Source organism: Suricata suricatta, chromosome 10 (genome assembly GCF_006229205.1).
Source record: "Suricata suricatta isolate VVHF042 chromosome 10, meerkat_22Aug2017_6uvM2_HiC, whole genome shotgun sequence".
In the NCBI taxonomy this organism is placed as follows: domain Eukaryota; kingdom Metazoa; phylum Chordata; class Mammalia; order Carnivora; family Herpestidae; genus Suricata; species Suricata suricatta.
In genome coordinates this window covers 107,444,555-107,462,990 of record NC_043709.1, presented here as the reverse complement: position 1 = coordinate 107,462,990, position 18,436 = coordinate 107,444,555, and the positions used below count along the sequence as shown (strand labels likewise).

The 18,436-nt window shown below is 44.8% G+C and overlaps 1 protein-coding gene across 1 annotated transcript in view; it reads right to left on the bottom strand.

Annotated features, from left to right (window-relative positions):
* The window catches only part of JCAD (junctional cadherin 5 associated), a 78,923-nt gene extending 60,924 nt beyond the window's left edge, over positions 1-17,999 (bottom strand). The window contains exon 1 of the mRNA XM_029954804.1: positions 17,819-17,999. The gene's annotated coding sequence lies outside the window, so the exon portion shown is untranslated. The remainder of the gene's footprint in view (positions 1-17,818) is intronic.
* Positions 18,000-18,436: the final 437 nt, after the last annotated feature.

Sequence of the window (18,436 nt, the reverse complement as noted above, 5' to 3'; positions counted from 1 at the left end):
TGATAGGAATCCACAGAGATATGTGGATAGAAAAGGGAGTTAAAAGAAGAAAAATGTGAACATTCGAGAACTTATCCTTGTCTACTCCTAAACCCTTTCCATACTCAACCAAAGGTCCTATCAGATCATAAGAAGCAAGGCCCCAGAAACTGAAAATCAAGTCGCTGTAAGGAATGTGCCTCCTCCGGGCCTCTGGGACATGGCTGTCTTCACTAGGCAGAATGGTGGGCCATGATTAGCTCATTGTCTATTAGCTTCTGCTCTAATTCACATGCTATTGATAAATAAGATCCCGGGTGAGAGAGGGAATTAGAGCCAGGCCCCAGGCGAGATTAGAAATGGCGGCGCAGCACAGACGCAGCCCTAGAAAATGGGGAGCACTGGCCTGGCCCCTCCCAGATGGGCAGGGCCACACTCATTCATCTCCTTTTAGGACCACAGATGCAGAGGCTTGTCTTCAACTTCATGGCTAAACAAAAGCATTAAAGCTCTAGAAGAGTAACAATATGGTGACTTAAAGATGACTGGTGCATTTGCAAGCAGCTCTGAAGTCTGATTTCTGACAGTTGTTTGGCATAATTAAAAGATCACTAAACAGCGCTAAGAAAAAACCGTTCAAAAATAGATGTGATTCTGGATGAGATTCTAATGGCATAATGGAATCTCTGTTTAAATTTATCTTTAAAGGAAGTTCCTGTCAGAAGGAGGGGGTACTAACACATGGGAACTGACGTCAAATTTTCTCGGACGACTGTAGGAGTTAAGAAGGTGGAAAGGCATGTAAAGCTATTTGAATGTCCTCATGATGGCAATAACCAGATTTGAAACTCTAGTAAGTTCTTCTCAACCTACTTTAAGTCTAAAATCACGAAGTATATTTTCTACAACACAGAGGGATCCTCTGGAAGGAGAAAGAGAGTGGAGCGTGGAGACAGGGGCTGGACAAGGGGTTGGGAAATGGGTGGTTGTACGTGAAGATCCAAGTTGGGCCATGGTGGCAGGAAAGGCCAAGACGCATATTTGCGTGGCAGCCCTGAACCACACAGGCAGGGCTGAGCTGGTGGCAGGCAGAGCAGAGCAGCTGAGAGCTTCCATAGTCTTCAAAACCATCACAGCCACCCCTCCCACCCCCCACTCAACCCCCAGGCCCTGCAAACCAGAGCCAGCAGGTCCACTGGAAAGAAGAAACAGCTGAGGGCTCTCCTCATGGACACCTGAGCCCATGGCCAACATCCTGAGTGAAAGCCTCCCCTCTGAGGACAAAGCCCAGTGCCCAGTGCCCTAGGTCACACAACCCCCACAGAAAGTGGCTCCGAGGCTTCAAAAAGAAGCCTTTTCCTTCCTGAGGGCAGGATTAATAGCAGTGCTGGCGCCAGTACGTCTGATGATGGGCATTTGCAGATCAACTGTTTCTGGTTTGGACTCTCTGTGAACAACCCCAAAAGCCTGTGACATGTAATAATTTGGTCTTCTGCTGAGGCACGGACTAGAATGGCCTGAGAGCAGTTTTCTGGGGTGAGGGCAAGCCGCTTAGCTGGCGACAAGCTTAGCTCACTGCTTGGCATCTGCATTTCAACTCAGGTTTTGCCACTTTTCTGCTCAGTGACTCTCATGAGGCGCTACTGAAAGCGTTCTGCTGCGGGGAAAGTCTGTAAAGAAAGCCAGCAACGTATGCTGATTTTTAAAGTGAAAAGTGCAAAATGCTCCAAGTGAGCCATGGGTTGTCGCCAGAAAATAGATGGTTTTGATAAATTAGAAAATAATGGAAAGGATATACATGGAAGGAATTCATATTTGTATGTGCACATATGTGCACATATGCCAAGGTCCCAGATGTGAAGTCTACTGTACTTTCCGATTTTGAGACTTGAAAGGCCTGGCCTGTAATCTACATCCTGAGACCAAGTAATAAAAGGAATCCGCCTTCAGTCAAAACTAAGGTGTCACGCTCGCTGGCCATGGTTTAAATGTTACCCAAATCCACAGATGGTCTACTCTCTCCATGTGGGTCCCAATGACATGCTCATTCTAGAATGACTTTTTGGTGTCCATATATTAGGGCTGCTTACAAGCCCATTGTTTTCCGCATCTGGGCACCCAAGTCAGTTCGGATTATTTAGAACTGGCAACTCAGTAAGATCATTGGTGCATACACGCTGCCTATGGACAGGTGACAAACAGAAGTTCCCACAGTTGGCCCCTCCAGAATGCAGGACAAATGGAGAAAGAGGCTAGGTGGGGTGCTGAGTATCGGCATGTAGGATGGCCGAGTGACTTGCATCCTTGAGTTCCTGCAAATACCTCCTTGTATGTAGCCCTCTTGTATTATCAGGACAGTCCTCTGACACTCAGGTCTTAAGTCTAGTGGCAGGACCAAAGCCAAGGAAGCCCCAGAAACAGAATATGGCTTTGAGATTCAGCAGCAACTTGGAGGCCAAGTTTCTTTTTTTTCCCAATGTTTACTTATTTTGAGAGAGAGAGGGGGAGTGTGCATGAGTGGGGGAGGGGCAGAGAGAGAGGGAGAGAGAGAATCCCAAGCAGTCTCATGCTATCAGTGCAGAGCCCTATGTGAGGCTTGATCTCAGGAACTGTGAGATCATGACCTGAGCCAAAAATGAGTCGGACACTTAAGCGACTGTGTCACCTAGACGTCCCAGGAGGTCAAGTTTCCTTAATAAGTGTCTCCAAAGTAAACTCTAAACTGATTGGTTGTGTAGAATATTGGGTTATTGATGGGGCACCAGGGTGGCTCAGTTGGCTGAACATCGACTTCGGCTCGAGTCATGACCTCCCAGTTCGTAAGTTCAAGCCCCACTTTGAGCTCTGTCCTGACAGCTCAGAGCCTGGAGCCTGCTACAGATTCTGTGTCTCCCTCTCTCTGTGCCCCTCCCCTGCTTGTGCTCTGTCTCTCTCCCAAAAAATAAATAAACATTGTTAAAAATTAAAAAAAAGAATATTACTTGCAATAACTAGGCCCTCACGTGACAGCTTGGGCATGTTGTTATAGAGGAGACTTCCTAGGACTCTATCTTGCCCAGAACCTTGCTAGGCCCCCAGGGACTCAGGGAGCTTAAGATGGCACTGCCCTATTAAAGGAAGGAAAGTGACCTTCTTTTAAGGTCACTGGGGGAAGTCATCAGGAACTTGCCTCCCTGCTTTGTCATCCTAGTATGGAAACCCAGGGGAACATTCCTGACATGTGCACTGGTGCAGGTTGGGAGGGCTGTGAAATATGGGAGATGCAAAGGAGTGAGTCAGAGCACCAGGCACTGTGGAGCTGCTGTCGCTGCTTCCAGGGCCGTATAGAATGTCTGTCTCCTGTACTTCCCCTCACACAGTTTTGTGGGGGGACGGATGGTGGTCTTATGGAAAGAAATTGGTTTTCTCACTTCTCTAAACTAAAGCTCCACTCTGGCCTTTGTAAAGGCCAGCCACCCACTCCTACCTTATTTTCTTCTTGCCCACACATCTCACAGATTTAGCCTGCCTGTCTCCGTCATTTTCATTATCCAATCTCCTGCCCGAATTTCTCTCTCTCTGAGCTCACTAAGGTGTGGGGTAGTTTCCCACCTTTTTCTTCTCTCACACTCTCTCCAAAATGAGCCTGCAAAGTCCCCCATTCGGAAGTGCCAGGGAGAACATCTAGCTCTCACCAGATGTAAGTTCCATTCAATTGTCTGAGTAGGATGTTGGACCCAGTGATTCAGACTTCAGTCCAGGATGGATTCAGGCTGGTACATTGTAAACTATGGTGTGATTCTGAGTCCTCTGATTTCCTGTGGCCTTGGGACAAACTTCATGTCCACTCTTTGTGCCCTAGAATTCTAGGTCCTTCCATGGTCCATGCCCCCAATGAACTTGCAGTTCCCAATTTTGTCCCTGATGAACGAGTCCACGACTCTCACCTCTTGAAGTTATTATTTGTTTCTGGACCATTTCTTTCCTTCTAGTTCAGTATTGCTGATATTTACCAGTCAATTATTAAAGCTGATTGTATCCCTGAGTGAACTGTGGTTTGCAAAACTATTGTTCTAAATTAAGTCCTGGGCCAGCCTTACCAGTGACCCTGTGGCCTCCCCAGTGGGTGTCTGTGTCCCAGGTACCTTGCCTGTATGGCCTCAGTGCTAACCACAGCCAGCTCCTAGCTGCCCCCTTTCTTAGCTGGCCTCCTCATCCAACCTGACCTAAACTGAGATTTGGGGTTGGAAGTATGCATTTAGTACTCAAATCTTTTGCACTTCATATGTCCTGGTATCATAAGATTTATCCTGCTGTGTTTTAATTATTTGCTGATGTGTGGCTCTCCCAGGCCAGACCACAGACTCCTCTTGGGCAAGGACTGCATCTCACTGATCCTTGGATCACGAGTGCCTAACACAAGACAGGTTCTCAGAAAAATATTTATGAGCCACTTAGGTTAGCTGTTAAGTTTCTCTAAGGAAGAGGCCTTACAGAATCCAAAAACCCCAGCCTTGCTGTGGACAGTACTTTCTCTCAGAAGCAGCAGTAATAACAAATAACCAAATTAGCAAGAGGTAGGTTGTTCCCATTCATGCCGGAGAAATTTTTTCAGGTTTGTTTGTTTCTGTTTGCTTATTTGTTGCTTTTAAATAAGTGGAAATTCTCTCTGAAAGTCATGTCGAGTCAGCTGACAACAACCAGACAAAAAAATGCTGTGTTCCACTTTTTTTTCACTGTCAGTAAGAGTTAAGGTTCAGCGCACACAAGTCATAGCACCCATCACCTGAGGAGCTACAATGAGGAGAAGCTTCCAGAAAGATTTGAGGAGCCTGGACCATAAAGGCTTGTTCTCCCAGTCACTCTGCCTTGCTGCATGACTGTCTTCCTCACCCTCCTCCCAGGAGACAGAGCAGCAAGCATCTGAGAGCAGAGCCAACAGGGGGGGTCAGCCCTGGGGGCGTACAAGTCACAACACCTGTGAACGGGACTCCTGCTGTGCCATAACCTCATCTCCCTGAGCCTCGATTTCCTCATCAGTAAAATGAGAATGGTACCCATCTTACAGCATCTTCCCAGGGATTAGTGGTCCTGTATCCCTGCCATTATGGCTGTGCAGCGAGGCACAGACCGTGTTCTCAAGCTAGCACATAATGAAAATCAAGGAATCTCTAATGCATTATTCATCACACCTTGACATGACTTTTATGTAACATTCAGCCAGACTATCTTCGATCTATTCATTTGCTATTCTGAGCTCAGAACATAGGATAACTAGCTCATCAGTTCAACAAGCTGATGTTTTTTTTAATGAGCATCTGCTTGTGCCAAGGTCTCAGGTTCCTGAACATACCTGAGTCTCCGGAAGTTGAGGTATAAACTGACGGAGGCTCAGGAGGTGTCATGGAATCTCTCAAATAGATAATTAAGGCTGCATGGCATGTATGCAACGTGTATCTATTTGGAGACACTGTGGGAAGGTGAATCAAGCAAGAGCTCAGATTTTCCAGTGAGAAACTGTAGAATTTTAATGAGCTTTGAGTCCATTTCTCTGCTGGAAATAGCAGATCTCTAAGCATTTCTTCAATAGCATTACAGTAATTATAACAATTCTGAAAGGAATAATTTACAGGGTGTATTTTTGTAAGCTTGGAGGAACAGGAAAGGCCACATCCGGTTCTGCATTTGGTACATGCCTAGAGTCACTGTCAGAAAGATGTTTAAAAATATGAATGACAGAACTGTAGATGATTTGGTTCATGGTCTCCACCAACATCTTAAGACAGTACTGTCCAATTCAACTTCCTGTGATAATAGAAGTGTTCAGATTTATGTAGTTCCATATGGTGGCCACTGGCCACATGTGGTCATCGAGCTCTTATAATGTGGATAATGAGACTAAGGACTGAAGTTTTAACTTTACTCAATGTTAACTAATGAAATTTAAATAGCCACATGTGGTTAGAGGCTACTGTGTTGTACAACACAGTTCTAAGGTACCAGCTGAAGCCCACTCCAGCCACCTTGACATTTAGAGCATCAAAGCACATAGGAGAAAACCCAAAAGGCACGGAGGGAGCCACAAGGCCCATGTACTCAAACTCATCTGAAGCCTCTTGATTTGGTTCTCTGATTTTTCATTCCACAACAGACTGGAGCATTCAATTATAGAGAGAGGCAGACACAATGACAGCAACTGGAAATGAAAACGGTTGAAAACAGACCAAGACTCAAAGAGAGAAATAGTCTAAGATTACTGAGCATAGGACAAGCAGCCTTTATACCTCAAAAGTACAATATTTGATGCATTACACCATTGAGAAAAATGCTAAGAATTCAGGGACATAAGCCTCAGGAAGAATAGAAAATGAGCAAACCTCAGCTAGACCTTTGTCCATCGAAAGTGGTAAAAATATAGGTATTTTTGGTGCACAAATGAGTGAATTTTGGTTTTCTGAGAAGCTACTCCAGCTACTCCATGCATCTCATTCCTCCCACAAGGAAGAAATTGTAGTTCCCTATGATGTCCTACTGCTCTTGAGATAAATCCCTAAACAATGACCATGACTTCCTGGGCTGCCTGATGTGGCTTTGTCCCCTCCTCCTGCCTTACTTCACTCCAACCTCCTGACTCTGTTTTCTAGCTACTATGGTCTTCCTTCTATTCCTGAAGGTTCCGTGAACAGTTTTGCATGTGCTGTTCTCTCTAGAAGGATTCTTCCACCCAACCTCCTTTCTCCCCCTCTCAAGATCTGAGTTTTAATGCCCCGCCTTGGAAAGCCTGCTTATATCTCCCGCTCTCCTCAGCCAATGCTGACCTGGCTTCTTTGTTATTCACACTTCCATGTGAACTCCTTTGCCCAGAACACCTACTTAAACATACATATTCACCAGTGAGATCATCTGATTTACTCATTTGTATACTCTAACAGACAGGGATTGTGTTTGGCCCAATTCATCCATCTTTGTATCCTCAGTAGCTGGCTGATGTTCAATAAATGCTAAATGAAGGAATGAATGAATTCTGGTTTGTTTATAAAATCTTTAGAATGACAAGTGTCCTCCGATTTCTAACACGTTCACATTGTTTTGTAAATTCTCTTTAGTCTCTGGGATGATTCATATCTTTAGTCATCTTGCCAAAGTTCTTATGGTCCCATAACCTTTTGCCATGAAATCTCCAATCTAAAAATCCCCCTACTGCTCCCTTATTTGCTCCAGTTACTACCTTCAAACTCCCTCACCCCCAAACTTCCCATTTCCTAAAAATGGTCAGCTCCCATGCTGGCATCCATGTTTCTTTCCTTAACAGTGCATTTTCTTGATTTTTCCTCACTGTTTCCTTCGCTTGACTTCACTGGTACCCTTTGAGCTTCTTGTTTGCTGTCTTTCTGCCAGGAAAGCTGTTTTGTCTTTTGAGATTTTTAGTTCATCCTCCACCTGGACTTTTTCCTGTTATCCCTTCCATAAACTTCCTCTAAATTTCCAATCTGCTTAGGTTTTTAAAATTATTTATTTATTTATTTATTGAGAGAAAATGACTGCATGGGGGAGGAGCAGAGGGAGAGAGAGAATCCACAGCAGGCTTTGTGCTCTTGGTGTGGAGCCTGACACAGGGCTTGATCCCACAAACTGTGAGATCATGAATTGAGCCAAAATCAAGAGTCAGATACCTAATGGACTGAACCACCCAGGAACCCTGATCTGCTTAGTTTTCATGTTTGCCCTTAAAAGTATTAAAAAGTGGGGGAAATGGAGCGCCTGGGTGGCTCAGTTGGTTAAGTGTCCAGCTTCGGCTCAGGTCATGATCTTGCGATTCCTGAGTTTGAGCCCCACTTCGAGCTCTCTGCTGACAGCTCGGAGGCTGGGGCCTGCTTCAGATTCTGTGTCTCTTTCTCTCTCTGCCCTTCCCCTGCTCATGCTCTGTCTCTCTGTCTCTCAAAATAAATAAACATTAAAAAAACTTTTTTTTAATATAGGGAAAATGAAACCTACAATTATCCCCAAGTCTTCTTACTCCCTACCTTCAAAACACACAACATTAGGAAAGAAATGTCTCCGACAATCATTTCTAAAATCTTCAGGGGATTCCCCGTTCCCATTTTCTGCCTCATTACAGTTTTATCTAAACAAATCAGGGGTAAAAATAACAACAAAGAAAAACCCAAAAAAGAAAAAACAAAAAATTCCCTTAGTCCAAACCCCCCATCCTAAACTCAACCAACTACTTGTACCTCAGGCTGCATTTTCTTTTTCAGAATGAGCTTTCTCAGTGAAACTGGGTAAATGACTATCTTTTTCTCATAGAACTTATTTACTACCAAAGTCTTGATATCAATTACGATTTTCTTTAGCAAATATTTATTGAGTACCTTCTGTCGCCCAGGCACTATGCTAGGGAAACAGCAATGAATAAGATGGGGGGGGGGAGGAGAGAGTCCCTATCTTCATTTATAGGGAGAAGTATAATAATATAGGTAATATAATATTATATAACATATATATAATTTTAGATAGTGATAAGCTCAACAAATAATGTTATGTGATCATTGCTAGATACAACAACAAAAAGTCTGAATTTATAGCTCCTAACCCACAGGAATATTGTGACAATTAAGTGAGCTAATATGTGCAGAATGTACAGAGGAGGGTCCATTACTTGGTAGAAATTGTGGGTTTGTCTTTAAGCATACTCTGGTCATAAATGTGTTGAAAATTATTATTATTATTATTATTATTATTTGATGAAAGATTATCCACTTATTCAAGAGATATTTGTAAGGTGTCTACTGTGCACAAGGGACCAACATGCATGTGAAGTAGTGCAATGAGGAACAGAAAACCTGCCACATTCTGACTTCAAAAGCAGGACTGAGATAATGAGCCAGCTCCACAGTGGCCCTGGCCTGGGAAAGGCCAGCTGGGCTGGAGGGTAAGCTGGCGTGTTACCCTTCAGAACACTCTTGGTGACTCACCTCTTGCCTAGTCACCTTCACATGGCTCTAGAGGACAGAGCCCTTGTTATACTCTTGTCCTACTATTTACAGGTGTATTATAAGGATAGGAAGGCCAGAGGCACCTCGGTGGCTCAGTCTATTAAGCATCAGACTTTGGCTCAGCTCATGATCTCGTGGTTTGTGGGTTTGAGCCCTTCATCGGGCTCTCTGCTGCCAGTGCAGATCCCACTTTGGATCCTCTGTTTCCTTCTTTCTGCCCCTTCCTGCTCCTGCTCTCTCTTTGTCTCAAAAATAAATCAACATTTTGGGGTGCCTGAGTGGCTCAGTGGGTTAAGCATCTGACTCTTGATTTTTGCTCAGGTCATGATCTCCTGGTTTCATGGGTTCAAGCCCCACATTGGGTTATGTGCTGGCAGCATGGAGCCTGCTTGAGATTCCCTCTCTCCCACTCTCTCTGCCCCTCTCCTGCCTGCACTGTCTCTCAAAGTAAATAAATAAACTTTTAAAAAAATGAGTAAATAAACTTTTTTAAAAAAAAGGAAGGCCAGTAACTCAGATATATAGATTCAGAGTTGGAAGGAACTTCATATGTCATGTGTATTTCACAGATGAGGATGTGTGTGTGTGTGTGTGTGTGTGTGTGTGTGTGTATCACACAGGATCCCAAACAAACCTTTCCTCTATCTCTATTGTTACTGGAATGACCTACAGTTAGAGACCTACAACTAACTTTTCAGTTCAATTCAACCAATCTTTTCTGCTGTTTGATTATGGGAAGAATAGCTTGTGAAGTACTATGAGGCATAAAAATGAACAAGATCTCATTCTCGGTTTCAAGGACCTTGTTGCATACATAAAAGACATAATTCAAAGTGAGCTACAGTAAAGGCACAAAGTATCATGGAAACGCACCACAAAGAACTAACTGGTTCTGATGGGAAATAGCCAGCAGGCAAAGATGGGGAGGAAAGGGCACTGGGAATAAGGGAATCAGCACCCAACTCACAGAGAGAGGCCTTGGGGTGTAGGGCACAGGAAAGGGCTGTGATTTTCAGGCTGGAGTGCAGGGCTCACAGGACTAGGGGGGGTTGCCAGTGAAAAGGGAGAGAGAAGCGCCTTCATGAGGGGCCCCTCATGGCACACTGTAGGGGTTTGGACTTGATTCCACCCCCACCCCAACCCCCAGTTTTGAGCAGAGGAGTAAGTTCACCAGAGCTGTGCTTTATAACTAAATTCACGGGTGGGGAAAAAAGAGGCAGGCTGGTGCTTGGCTGAAAGATGGCGGCTCAGTTCTGTTATTCACAGGTTACCTGTGATAATGATAGTTAACTTGATTGAATGTGCTAAGAGCTTTGCATACATTAACTTTCTTAATTGTCATAGCATTCCTGAAGGCTAGACACTCTTATTTTGATTTTACAGATCAGGAAACTGAAGTTTAGGAAAGTTAAGGTGCTAGAAAGAGGCAGACGGGGGAACCAACCTTGTCAGTTCTATTTCTAAATCTACCCTCTTCACTGCCCTGCCATATTGCCCTGCTTTGCTAACTCCAGTTGACAATGATTTCACTGAGGAGAGTATCCAGGGGAGAGGTTAAAATAATTTTTAGACACCCTTTTATGGCTGGTATCAAAAAGGATGACAAGAAGACAAAAGCTGAGCTTCACGATGCTTCTCGGCCGCCCTCTCCTGTGGGTGACATCTAACCCCTAAGGGGTTCCTTCTGCCAGTTTTCTGGCCCAGGTTCTCGCCTTCAGTTTGTATGTACTGAAATCATAAATAAAACTTTACTATTAATTTAAGAAAGTTAAGAATCAGGAAGGTATGGCTATTAGGAAATAATTCATAGAATACTTTTTAAAGCCAACATGCATCTAGGTGGCTCAGTTGGTTAAGCATCTGACTTTTGATTTTGGCTCTGGCCATCATGAGATGGAGCCCAGCATCAGCCTCCAGGGCTGAGTGTGAGTCCCAGCTGGGATTCTCCTGCTCCTTCTCTCTCTCTCTCTCCCTCCCCTATCATGCTCCCTCTAAACAAACAAACATTAAAAAATACTTTTCAAAGCCTAAATTAAGCCAGTGGGGTAGCTGTTTTATTTTCATCATCTTCCATTGTATCTATTTATTATTTTTTTGTTTAATTTTTTTTCTGTTTTTTATTTATTTTTGAGAGACAGAGAGAGACAACATGAGTAGGGGAGGGTCAGAGGAAGAAGGAGATACAGAATCCGAAGCAGGCTCCAGGCTCTGAGCTGTCAGCACAGAGCCCGACACGGGGCTCGAACCCACGAACCGTGAGATCATGACCTGAGCTTAAGCCGGACGCTTAACTGACTGAGCCACCAGGCGCCCCCGTCATCATCCATTATAAATTAACATTGGCATTAATTTTGATACTGCTTTTGATAAATATAAAATATCAAAGGCTGAGTTTTACAACTTGTGTGCAAAAGCCCACAATGGTGGTTTTACATCTTAAATCCTGAATGGCTCAGATCCAGCTTTAATCCAACTGTGCTAACCCTTGTAATCACTCAGATTCTAGAGACAGTATCTAGGAAGGAACAATATCTAGGACATAACATCCTATGGCACTAAGACCTCAACCAGTGTTTCTGGTCCAACTCCAGAACATTAAAACCATTATTATAGATGACACTTTAAACATCATCTATTATTTTAAACAAATGTTCTACAACAGGAGAGGGTGCATCATGTAAAAGCGAGTGTATTCTCTAGAACTTTATGGCTGCGAAGCCTGCAGTAGCACAGAGGGTTAACTAGGATGAACACATTGGGCTATACATCTTTGGGCTTGGATAACTTGCAATGTTCCCATTCTCCCATTTAATTTCTCAGTTATTATCTTCCTGGCTGGGAATGCTAGGGAGGTGGCCACCAGCTCAAAGTAGGGAGGCCAGAACCATATGCAAGAAGCCCTACATGGTCCCCACCGCACCCGGGTTCTATGCACTTCTGTTCTGTGATCTCTTTTCATCTCTGTGGCAGCCCCTGAGCCTTTATTAAGACTTCAGAACAGGGACGGAGTCTTGCATCTTTCTCCCAGTGGGACTATTGATGGGTTTATAGTGAGCTGACTCAAAGATATGTTAGATAAATAAGTATATAAAGTAATTACTATTTAATGAAATTAGAAATGCATCATCCAAAGGCCTCAGTCCTGAAGCCCCATCATTTCAGAATGAAGATGAAACTCTTATTTGTTTTTTAATTGATTAAGGGACAACTTTCTGAAAAGTTTTTAAAACGTGGCTGTACTATTTAATAAAATATGAAGCCTATCCTGCTGGATCCTTCTTCCACTTAGAACACCTTGGTTAGTAGGTTATGTTCCAGGGAAATGTTAAAAGCCATATTTTTTGATAACAGTGACCTTGTAGGGGGGGTGGCTGTCATGGAATGTCAGTACAGTGTACTTGGCTTTCAGAAGTTTCCTCTTTATCTGGGCTCGGAGCTAGAGAAGCACAGGCATCCAGCCTTATGATTAGTGAACATTGCTTTGTAGTGGAAGAGATGAAAATTTCATCAGAAATATTCCAGGCAAGTTACAATATTATACACACAAACTAAGAGGCTCATCATCCCCATCATTCCTGGTGACACCACGCACTGTCTTTGGTGTCCTTAGCCGGCAGGGTAGGATGGCAGAGACCATCCACTCACTGAAATTTCCATGGAGTCTGTGAAAGGAGATTTCTGTCACTAAATATTCTTTCCCAAGTCAAAGTTTTCCATCCTAGATAGTAAGTGCCTTCTTCATAAATACATGTCAGCCTACATTTTGATGGAAGAGAAAACTCCCATGTGCTTCACATGAAAAAAAGAAATCAGCTCACACATGCTTTTGGCACTTTCCCATAAACACGCTCCCCACTGAACACTTCCGGAGTAGCTGTGTCTCCAGCCCTGCACCTGGATGCAGCTGAGCTTGGAGTCCTTGGCCCAACTTGGCCGGTTGAAATACATGAGCCAGAGCTGTAGACCGAGAGCCTTGGAGCTGCTCCTCACCATCCCTCAGGGGCCAAGCTCCTTCGTTCTTCCCAGGCTGCCTTTCTCACATGCCCTCACACTCAGGCATCTTTAGATACTTCCGTCATGTGCACTGAGGTCATTCTGCATCATGGCTTCACAGAGTGCAGAGAATACCCATGCGCAGAGCAGAACTTTGCTTTACGGGACAGAGAAGGCATGTGAGGCTTCAAAGTCTCCTTGTCTCAAGAGTATTCTTATAAACTCTCTGAATGAGAAGTCTGTACTTTACTCATTACTGACCTTTCACCTGGAAAGTCCTGGGCTGCAGGTGGCGAGGAGAGGCTTGTTTTATGGCATTTGAGGAAATCGATGCAGCAGAGTAGGCAGGGAAAAAAGTGTGCCCCCAGGTCAATTGCCAAATCTCTCTGTTCCCCACCTCTCTCTCGCTAGCACAAGGGCATGTGCACGCTTCTGAACAAGTGGAAAGTATTCTGGAATACCAACCCTTCAATGCTTCCTCCTCTTCCTCACCTGCCTCGCCCTCCTCTCTCTTCCTTCCTACTTCCTCTGTTGTGCTCCTTCATCTGTGCCCTGCCTCCCCTGACTTTCCTCTCTACTGCACCAACATTGCCCAACTCTGGGCTTCTCCTTGTGCCCTTCCCTCCCTACTCCTTCCTTTGCCCCCCTTCTTCTACCCACCCTCACTGGAGCAACTCTTCCATATTTCCCTCCTTCTCTGTGCCTCTCTCCCCTCTCTCTGGAGCTCTGTCCATTCTCTGAGGTTCGTGGATGTTTGACCTTCACCTGTCAAGAGGATCTCCCTTCTGGTCTCCTGGAGTTCAGGGCTGATCTGCCACCCCCGCCTGTGCATGCGTGTTCAGATCTCTTGTTTTCTTCTCAAACCCCGTGTAAAGCAAGCTTCCTTTCCCCGGCTCCCAAAGACTCTTTCTCCCAACTTCCTTTAATGGTTAATGGTGCCACCGATTTCCCAACCTTCCAAGTTCAAAATTTGAAGTTACTTTGATTGACACTTCAGCCAGTCATCTAGTTTTACTGAATTTTCCTTAAATATCCCCCTGCTAGGTATTCCTCCCACTCTGTTCTCCTTGCTGCTGCCGTCTTAGCTCTGGCTCTCATGATTTCAAACCTTGACTGTCTCTATAACTGCTTTGCTATTCCCACCTCTCTCCCCACAATCCAAAGGCTGGGTGGGTGGCAGGAGGGCACTGTTGCCTAGCAACCCGGGCTGGGGGTAGAGAGTGCAGGAACGTGGTCAGGACTGATATATGGAACGGCTCTGGCTCTCCCCTCATAGAGCTGCCCCTCTGCTGACCTACCAGCCCGGAGGAGAGGCCTCAGGCCCAGAGCTGTGGGGAATAAGCATAATTTGATCTACAGTTACTTTGCAAATACATACCAAGCTCCTGAATACCAAACCCTGTACTAGGTACTGAGACACAACCATGAAAAAAACAGAATCTCTGCCCGATGGAGATCACCTAGTCACAGGAGAGATAGATAAATAAGTATGTAATGTGACAAGAAATGGTAAATCATAGGACTTATGTATAGAGAATAGAGCTGAGGGATGCCTGGGAGCCTCGGTCTGTTGAGCCTCCAACTTTGGCTCAGGTCATGATCTCATGGTTTGTGGGTTGGAGCCCCACATCAGGGTCACTGCTGTCAGCATGGAGCCTGCTTAGGATTCTCTCTCTCTCTCTCTCTCTCTCTCTCTCTCTCTCTCTCCCTCTCTGCCCCTGCCCCCCTCACGCTCTCTCTTTCTCAAAAATAAATTAAAATATTTACTTTAAAAAAAAGAATAGAGCCAAATAAAGAGAGTGAAATGTGAATGGACCAAACGGCCAACAAATGCATGGAAAAATGCTCAGTGTCATGAGGGAAACGCAAATCAAAACCACAATGACCTAGCACTTCACACCCACCACAATGGCTGTAATAAAATAAAAATGGAAAGTAACCAACGTTGGTGAGGGCGTGAGGACATGGAAACCCTGGCACACGCTGGAAGGAGTGTGAAATGGTGAGGATCCTGTGGAACTGTGCGGCAGCATCTCACAAAGTTTAACATGGAGCTAGATGACCCCGCAATCACACTGCTATGCGTTCACCCAAAAGGACTGAAAACAAAGAGCTCCAACAAAAAGGCCCATGAATGTCACCACAGCACTGTTCGCAGTAGCTGAAAGTCGAGAACAACGCAAATGTCCATCAAGGGATGAATGGGTGAGCAAAATGTGATGTAGGCACACCACGGAATACCACTCAGCCATGCAAGGAAATGAAGTACTGATTTATGCTACATCGTGGATGATGTAAGACTTGATGCTATGAAGAAGCCAGATACAAAAGGCCACACTGTATGATTCCGTCTCCGTGAAATGTCCAGAATGGACGAATCGATAGAGACAGAAAGCAGATCAGTGGTTGGTTGTCAGGGGGTGGGGGAACGGGGACTGAGTATAGGATTTAAAGGGTTTAGGATGTCCCTCTGTGATGATGGAAAAGTTATCTGGAATTAGATGGTTGCACCATGTTGTGAACGTACTAAATACCACTTAATTGTAGACCTTAAACATGGTTTAAAAAGTAAATTTTATGTTATGTGCATTTTACTGCAACAAGAACAGCAAATGGGGGTGGCCACAGGGTGCTCCTTGAATAAGGGAGTCCAGGAAGCCTCTCAGAAGAGGTGAGAAGTGGGGTGCCTGGGTGGCTCAGTTGGTTAGGCGTCCGGCTTCGGCTCAGGTCATGATCTAATGGTTCGTGGGTTCGGGCCCTGCATCGGGCTCTGTGCTGACAGCTAGCTCAGAGCCTGGAGCCTGCTTAGGATTCTGTGCCTCCCTCCCTCTCTGACCCTCCCCTGCTCACGCTGTCTCTCTGTCTCTCAAAATTAAAAAAAAAAAAAAAGGAGGAAGAGGTGAGAAGCGTCTCTCATAGGCCTGGGGCAGGAGAGTGTGTGCCCTGCAGTTCCCAGGAAAGGCAGAGAGCAGCAAAGCATGCAGGCGGCTCTGAACCATGTTCATGGTGATCTGACCCCCTTTCTTCATTTCACCCCTCAGGCCAGGAGCACATTGCTCCTTCTGTGCCCACACCTCTGCCTCTCTCTGCCCAGCTCTTCTCCTCCCCGCACTCCTGTGCTGTCCCCCAGACACACTGGCCCTTCCCCCGCCCCCCGCCCCCACCCCACCCCACCCCACCCCCCTCAGAAATGCTCCTTCTGGCCACTTGGAGGCTGGACAAGCCTTTGGGGCCCAGCCCACTGAGCACTTCTCCTGCAGCACATTTTCTGATGCCCGCCGGAGCATGAGCACTGGCTAGACTGAGGCTTTGAGTATTGAGTCTGCTGCATATCAGCCTCATGAGGCTGGCCACCCGGCCTCTCCCCGGGCTTCAGTTTCCTGCCACATAAAATCAGGGCTGTTAAGAGAATAAAACTAGATGACTGAGGTGGTGGGCTTAGTACCTGGTGCGTAGTGAGCTCAGCAATAGTGGTTGTGTCATTGCTTCAACATTTCCTAAAGCTGAAGTTTGAAATTTCACACTCCATTTTGTACTGATAATATTTGGTAATTATTTATTGAATGTACGGAGGAGTCAAAATACATGATAAACATAGTGATGGTATTTATAGTCTTGGGGATAACCTTCCCTCAACGCTGCTGACTGTTTCAATACAGAGCATATAGATTGCACTTGAATAAATGTTTGATTGACCAATGATTGATTGATTGATTGATTGGGCTCTACCACCAAACAGGAATGGACTTTTCTTCAAATTAAAACACACAAAAAATGTTTTTAATTAAAACAATATGTCTGAGCAGGGAAAGGGAAGGGGGGGGGGAAATCAGAAACCGACCCAGCCAGGGTAAGATATATTGAAATATTCTATAGGCATACATGTTTGCAAAAAAACAAAAAAATGCATACTTGAAGAAAGACCTGGAGGACTGGTGGAAAATTTTTCTGAAAAATGGCTCACTCTAAAATGAATTATTTTATTTTTTAATATAATTTTTTAATGTTTATTTGTTTTTGAGAGAGCATGCGAACACGAGCAAGGGAAGGGCAGAGAGGGGGACTGAGGGTCTGAAGTGGGCTTTGTACTGATAGCAGAGAGCCCAATGTGGGGCTCAAACCCACAAACTGTGAGGTCGTGATCTGAGCCAAAGTTAGATGCTTCACCCTCTGAGCCATCGGTACCCCAGAACTGTTATTTTTTTCCAAGATGCCATAGTTACAGGTGCTCCAAGCAAATGTTAATACATTTGACAAATAGACATAAGACAACTGTTTAATGTTCTATCACTAGTGAAAGGCATGAGTTTAAAATATTTAGAAATGAGATAGTAGAGATACATTTCATAAATTTTTTAAAGTGGGATTTCGATGATAGATAAATAGACAGATAGATGATAGATAGATATTATGGTGGCACCCAACTACTTGAGGAGAAATCAGCAAGAGGAGAATCTGTGTAGTTTTATTCCATAAAAAGATGTGATGCCAAGATAGGGCTAGGACTCACGCCCCTGTGTGCTGATCACGTGACCAATGTCCAAATGCTGCATAAAGTGAATAAGACCAACTCAACTATTGTTTCCTATTTTTACTACCTGCACACACCCAAATGCAGTTTGTCACTTCCCCGAGGCATATCTATTCCTCAGGCCTCCGGTCCTCTCTCCCGGAACCGAATCACCACTGCAGTTTCCCCTCCACAAGATTCTTGTTTCATACTTGATTCTCCTTCCAGAGAAACAGACACAAGCCCCGTTCAAGAGTAAAAAGCTAGAAAGCAGCTGGCATCTTCCAACACTTACTGACACAATTTTCTTAATCATATTTCCCTTTCAACAAAAGAGTGAAAAAGAAAAGAAACCGTTTACCTGACTAGATCCCTGATTTCTTCATGAGGGTCTACAACTGATTACGGAGAAAGCAACTCGAAATCATCTTCTGAGACTTCCTGAAATCCCCAATCTGTCTCCAATGGCAGCTCTAAGTTTGAGCTGTGAATAGAGGCTGTGTGTTATTTTAACCACAAGGTTCCTAGTCAGTAGGGAGGAGCGATGGAAATGAAGCACGTTGGCAAGCAGAAGCACCATCCACCTCGAGTGAAATGAGCTTGCAGACCTGATGTAAGAGCTCGGGGACATTTGAAGAACCCTCAAACCAACTTTTCCTAAACTAGAGGTTAAATAGCTGTGGAAAATTCCAAAGGAGTAAGATAAGACACTTATGGTCTTTTCTAAAAAAAGACACGTTGGTATGCCCTGTCTGATCCTGTCTGATGGGAAGCCCAGCCCGGAGCTGGCCTCGGGAGCCCTGGGCTGCTGATAGGAGACCGTGACACCTGGAGACAGCTTTGTTCCACACACAAAAAGGAGCCTTCCGGGGGTTGTAAGTATACAATGACAAAGGAGGGACACCATGTCACACTTTTGTGTAAAAACAAAACTGGTGTCATGACAATCCATATGAAGTTATGGGGTAAGGGAATAGCT